The sequence below is a fragment of the Sceloporus undulatus genome, chromosome 1 (genome assembly GCF_019175285.1).
Source record: "Sceloporus undulatus isolate JIND9_A2432 ecotype Alabama chromosome 1, SceUnd_v1.1, whole genome shotgun sequence".
In the NCBI taxonomy this organism is placed as follows: Eukaryota; Metazoa; Chordata; class Lepidosauria; order Squamata; family Phrynosomatidae; genus Sceloporus; species Sceloporus undulatus.
In genome coordinates, this window is record NC_056522.1 from 137408382 (window position 1) to 137415525 (window position 7144).

The window sequence follows — 7144 nt, forward strand, 5'->3', positions numbered from 1 at the left end:
CTTTTACTGAACCTGTTGCTTATCCCTAGCCATAAACACCTGGTTCTGGAGGCCTTTTATTCTTTCTGCAAGGTATTATCCAGGACTTGTTTGCATTTACAGTGAAGCTAGAGTAACCTTTTTTTAAAAAATGTAGCCTTTATGGATGCATAGAAAAGGTGTTATGGCTTACCTTTTGAAAGTCATCTTCCATTCCTGAAGGCCATGATATGCACTCTTTGCTTGGATTGTGTTATATGATATTTTAATGTATGCATGTCAGAAATGCCAATCAAGCAGAGCCCCCAATACAGAATACCTGAAGCAGAAGAAATTCTAGAAAGGAGCAGAGGGCAGTGACACAAGCGATGAAGAACTGCTTACATAACGTTTTTTCCCCTACATAATTTTGACTTTATTTTATGAAAAGCATGTTACAGCCTAATTGGGCGCGCAGATGTTTTTTCCATATATGCACATTGGCCAACTGCCTGTATAAAATAGGTTCTGCACACAAAGTGAAAGGCAGAGGGTTACGATATGAGCAAGTCTAAATACACACCAGGAGAGGGATGGTAGAAAGATGAGATCCATTTCAGCGAATGCTCAAGAAGCGAAGCAGACTTTTGTCATTGTTTTTAAATTCATCAGAGTTCTACTCGAGTCTGGAATTCAGCTGCCAAAGAGATTTTCATTAAACAAAGTGAAGACGTTATTTATAATATTGACTCTAGGGACCAGTACTTTCTAAGTCTTACTTTGCTTGAAGAAACTGCACCAGTAGCAAGGAGAGGAGGTAAATAATATTTTGTTGTAAAGACACTGGGACAAAGTTTTGGCCTGGCCTGTACAACAGAGTGCCTCTCTCGCTTCTTTGTACACAACACACCCAGCACACCCAACTCCATTCTCTTTTATTTATGGATCGTTCACAGCTTTTTGAGGGAACGTCTCTAACAGAAGGGAACAGAAGCTTACATAATCACATGGGTTTATTTGATTTAACAGCCCACTTTTCTTCCACAACTGGGGCTCAAGGTGGCTCAGAACAAGATTTTTAAAAAGTACCGAGTAAAACACAGTGCATTATTACCCCATGAAAACACAATTAAACAGGTTATCGTGTTAGAAACAACTGGATTTAAAAAGCAATTTTAAAACCCATAAAAAGTGCACTATCGCTTCCATAGCAACCAATTGTGAAAAGCTTGCCTTGTTTTCCCCCCCAGAAAAAAGCTTTTGCCTGCCTTCCTTTCCTTCACTTTGCAGATAATGTGCATGATGTAGCTGGGGTAAATGATATTTGGGATCTACAACTCCCAGAATCCCCCAGTTTGTATTGGCTCACCTCCGGCCATTGCAGATTTTCTAAGCTCTAGTTGTAAATCAGGGTTGAGTAAAGGCCAACCTGGGACTGCAGCTGGTTTTGAGTGCTTCTACTCCTCTTGTGCTAAGAGTTAGGAACATTTGCATGCTTATACTCACTAATTCTTAGTTTGCATGTATCTCCGATACAATATATATTTATGGTGACTTCCTGCTTGCTACCCCCCCCCCTCATATCTGCTCTCTTCTGGCAAACTTATTTTTCCCTTCTCTATCTTCCCTCCGTTAGACATGCACTTATATACGCACCATTTTTTGAATGTCAAGCTATTTTTGTATGTTTTACAAAGACTAAACATACCTATTTTTTCTCTCTAGTAGACCTTGTGTAGGGTGGGTGGCCGTGGAACTGGTTATTGTTCAGTGTCTGCCTTGTCAATTTCATTATTGTGCATGAGAAATCCAGTAGTGTTTCTCACATTCTCTAGCCCTCGAAACACCTCTTTTCTGGTTACAAGAAAAGGATAAATTATCTCTCTTGGTAGCCTCCAAAAGTGACAATTTACTCTTCAAATGAGTTGCAGGGCATCCCTGGCAACCTGTGTGGGCTCAGCACTTCAGACCATCTTGTCAAGTGCTGTCTCCTCCGGCTGGCAGTACCTTTCTCTTATTCATTAAAAGGATCTTCAATTGGCCAATATTATTTATGTTCTCTGGACGACGAATTAAAAACCATACTGATTAAATATTGTGTGTAGAAGCCATTCTTCCAGAGATATTTTAACTGGAGAAGCTGGAGCTTGGACCTGGGGCTTTATATACCACTAGGTAAATGGTCCCATGAGAGTCAGCATGGTGTAGTGGTTTGAGTACGGTGGGCTCTTGCTATTTCAGGATCCCCCCCCCCCCCCCCGTGGATAACAAAATCCATGGATGCTCGACTCCCATGCTCGACTCCCTCCATCCACCATCACCCAGAGGGAGAGACGGGCAAGCCAACTTCATCGGGCCTAGCCTGGAAAGAAGAAGGCCCTCCCTCCATCCACCATCATCCAGAGGGAGAGATAGGCAGGTCAACTCCAGGCCTGCCTGAAAAAGGAGGAGGGCCCTCCCTTCAATCCATCTGCCTTGGTCCAGGCCTCAGAGGGAGAGAAGGTTTGCTGGACTTTCCCCCTTCCCCACATCCATTCCCTTCTTCTTTTGTGTCTTGTCTTTTTAGATTGTAAACCTGTCTAATTTAAAATAAAGTAAGCCACTCTGATAGCCCTTTGGCTGAAGAGCGGGGTATAAATACTATAGATAAACAAAATAAATAAATAATTACAATGGCATAGTAAAATGCTGTCCCTTATATAAAATGGAAAAATCAAAGTTTGCTATGTGGAATTTATAATTTCTTGGAATATTTTCAAGCCATGGATGCTTGAATCCATAGATTAAAAAATCTGTGGATAAGGAGGGCCGACTGTATTAGACTATGACTCTGGAAAACAGGGTTCAAATCCCCACTCAGCCATGAAACGCACTGGGTGACCCTCGGCAACTCACTCTCTCATCTTCAGAGGATGGCAAAGGCAAACCACCTCTGAAAAAAACTTGCCAATAGCACCCTGTGATACGATTGCCTTAGGACTGCCATAAGGAGAAACGACTTGAACGCATATGACAACGGTCTCATAGTCATGGGTGCCACTGTCTGTTTTTCCAGTCTAAGCAGCCAGCGTCTGAGTGCTCTGAATATGTAGGGAGGAGGGAGGATTTGAACAGTGGGTGATTTAAAAAAATACTAACAACACCAACACCAGAATCCTTTGAGTTAAATAAAAAGGTCACAGTGGCCTGGGCTGAAATGCGTCCCTTGCAGGTGGAGGAATGTGGAGATGAACGAAGGAGGTCAGATGATTCATGTCCACAGGACTTCCAGCAATTGTGCCAAAGTGCATGCAGCCCAAGTTCTGGAAGGAGTAAAAAAGAGGGTGTGTGCACATATGTGTATCAGGGAGTTCTTGTACTTCTTTGAGAAACTTGAGTACTCCCTAACAATGAACACCCATAAATCAAGTCTGAACCATGGTGGTGGTTGCTGGGGCCACAGAGCTTTTCTGCTGGAGCAATGCAGTCTTTTCCAGCAAGAAAAGCAGGCGTGGAACACTTCCCCTATCTACAGTTGCTTTTCTTTAAAAGCATAGTATTTCCTCACAGAGGTTCGTTCCCAGTGTTACCACCACACCCAGCAGGGGAAAAATGTCCTTTTCATAAAATTCTGTGGTTCAAAGGGTGCTTTCTTCTGACATGGTTTCAATCCCAGACCCACCTTACTCACTCCTCCTTGTACCTTTGTAGAGGTTTTGTGACAGATGTGATTCTGGGACATAAGAGTAAGACCAGAGAGTTTGGGCACATCTAGATAGCTCCTCATGCTTGCAATTAGAAAGCACTGTGCATGCTGTTATTCTGTTTCTCTCTCCTTAACAGATCTGCCTGGGTAAGGGTGTGTGTGTGTGTTTGCAAGAAATGGTTGGATGCTGTTATTCCAACAGAAGAAGATTGGCTGATGAAGCTAACTGAACATGCTGAGATAAATCGACAATGTTGATCAAGGAGAAATCTTTAGCTTTAAGAAAGATTGGGAACTATTTACTACTTTTGGGCAGTCTCATTGGGGGTATACATCAGTTTTAGGTTACCTAAAATGAAATGTCATAGAAGCATAACTACATTATCATAGAAAGGAAGAACAGTAGAGTAACAGCTGAATATGTCCATCATTTAGGGAGTAGGAAGTCAGTAGTGCAAGTTTTATCCCGATGTTTAGTTGGGTTTGTAGATTTGTTGTTTACGTATGTGTGTTTTCGAGATATAAATTAGATGTTCAGTTGTGTTTTATGTTTATGTTTATTTATTTTTTTAAAAAAATCAAGAAACAGGTAATGAAAACTGAGAGGTGAGAAGTGGAGGATGCTGTCATGCAAAATGTGTTTCGGAGTGACTAACGTGAGAAAGCTGAACTAAAGGAAGCTTTGATTTTAGTGTGGCATTTGAGATATATCCCAAGGCAGGGCAAAGATTTCAAGACAAACTAATGAACACACCCATACACACAAAAAAGGAAGCTTTTAGGCCCCACCTGGGATTAACCTTGGCCCAAATCCATAACATAGCAAGGCTGGAACACTGAAATTCCCAGTAAGATGCAGTGTTTGGTAATATTGGAGTGTGTGTGTGTGTGTGTGTGTGTGTGTGTATTTCTTTATATTTACTTTGAAAGCTTTTATTTTATACAACATCTTTTCACATCAGGAATGTTAATTATTTTGCTGCACAAATAAAGTTAAACTATTTTTAAAAATCTGCTGTGAATGTCTAAGGGCATTTTTTTTCCATCCAAAGGTAATCAACCCGTAGATCTTATCAAACAATGGTATACTTCCTCATGGGAAGCAAAGACTGATTTCTTTTCCTTTTGTTTGTGGCTGCCATATGCTGTACTGCCAATTTATTGTCATAAATCTGTTGTTTACCCTTTAAACAGAATGCACAGCAGGGGAAAAGTGGGGAGAGCCAAGGCCTTTGAGCACTCTTAAGCAAAACACAAGAGTTACTGAGGACCAGTTAGGTGGCCTTTGATTAAACAACCTTTTAATGAACAAATAGATAAAACAAAGAAAAAAATGGCAGCAAAACATTATTTCACCATGGGGAAATACTCTCACCCCCACACCCCCACTTTCACATATGAGCTCTTCCTGGACATGCAGATGTAGTGAAATATGTCTTCTGCCTCTACAACAATTTGGTTCCCAATTTTGCTGTGATCTTTGTGAGCGGGAAACTCTCAACAAGGTATAAAATGTTTGCACAAGGGACCTGTGTGCAACCACACAGGGTTTTAAATATGTAACATATGCTTATGGATATTTACATTCCACCCTTTAGAACACTGTCTACACAAGGCATCTTACAAAAAAGTAGCTCTAAAATTACAAAACACGACCTAAAACATTATTGCCAAACATTTTGAATAATCATTTGCAATGTTGTTGTTGTTCTAAATGTTGGGAAGGATCCATCAGTTTGGAAACAGTCAGTCATGCTTAGAGCAGAGAGGCCAAAATCAATGGATTTAAATTGTGCATGTGCACATGCGTGTATCCGCATGCCTTCATGCCAGTCGATTTATGGCAGCCCCATAAATTTCATAGGATTTTCTTCAACAAGGACTATTCAGAGGTTTGCCAATTCCTTCATCTGAAATATAACTTGCAGCACCTGGTATTCATTGGCAGTCTCCCATATAAGGACTAACCAGGGCTGACCCACCTTAGTTTCTAAGATCAGACACAATCTGGTGCCTTTAAAGTATTTAATCTACTCCTTTTTACTAAATAAATCTGCATCCAGTCTTCATAAATCTTTAGGGCAGCTTAAGGGATGGTGAAAAGGTCCTTCTCAATGGCTGTATCTCTGTTATGTAACAGCAAACTCCATGATGGGAGCGATGGGATATTCCAGTGTACCTGACCTTCTCATCAATCCCTATTTTCTTCCTGAAATTATCTCGCTCCCACCTAAAAGGGAGGGTGTACTGGCACCATTAGTGCCAATACACTCTTGTTGAATAGAAACAGTTCCAGTCCAAATGTGTACACTGCAGTGAATTGGTTAGCCTTTCAGCTGGTACCATACGTTTGTTTACACAAAGCAGTAGTGACACTGCTATCGGACCCCGACTTATTATGAATATTTATGCAAAAACAAAACCCACTAAAAACATGTTGACTGGATACAGCAGCTTATGAGACATGCTCATCAATAAATTACTTCGTTCTTTTAATTCTTCTGAAGGACAAAGGGGGAGGTAGGGACAACATCACAAGGGATGATGAGCCTGACTTCTAATAGGCTACAAGAAACAAACCCTTTCGCTGCATGCATTACTGTTTGGCCTGTGTTTAGGAATTGAAGAAATGGCTGGTTGCTAATGTAATGATATGAAATTTTGTCTCTTAAACGTAGTATGGTAAAGTATGCTAAGGTTTGTATAGTATAGTCGACCCTCCTTATTCGCACATTCTTTATCTTGTGCCTCCAGTTCAGAAACATGGCGTCTGTGGTGGCAGCAGTTAATCAAAGTTGTTGGGGTCCCATGGGGAGATTATATGAATAAAATCTGGCACAGGAATCAATAGAAGGTCTCATTACTAAATAATGAAATATTGGAAAGTTAAATGGACAAGTTTAAATGAAAGGATAAAACCCTTTAAAGGATAAGATCCATTAAATGAAAGGATAAAATCATGTTAAACACAGACAAGAAAAATTACAAAATATAATCTGTAATTATAGGATTATATTAGATATGAGAGAATGACAAATTACCAGTAGAAAAAACAAAGTATTGACATTTAATTAGGTACATTGTTATGGAGATGAGTAAAACTAATTTGACACACAGTAAGGCTAGGGAAGTATGTCACATTTAAATAAAATTAGAGAGAATTGATATAGCAAAACATATCCAGATTAATTTATTCAAAATAAAGGTAACACCCATAATTGTTATTTTCTTTGGGTTGTGTTTTTATATGCATGTAAACTGGTTGTATTAATAAAAAGTGTGTGTGTGTGAATCACTGGAAGGTTTTCACATTTGGTGCTATACTGCTGAGACAGGGAGAGGTCCTCACATTGGCGACAGAGCTGGGAATAAGTGAAGCTATCCCAGTGGTTGGGAGAACTGGTGGTAGAGGTAGGATAGAAGGAGATCTTCACATTGGTGAGGGGTGGAAGAAAGAAAGAAAGAAAGAAAGAAAGAAAGAAAGAAAGAAAGAAAGAAAGA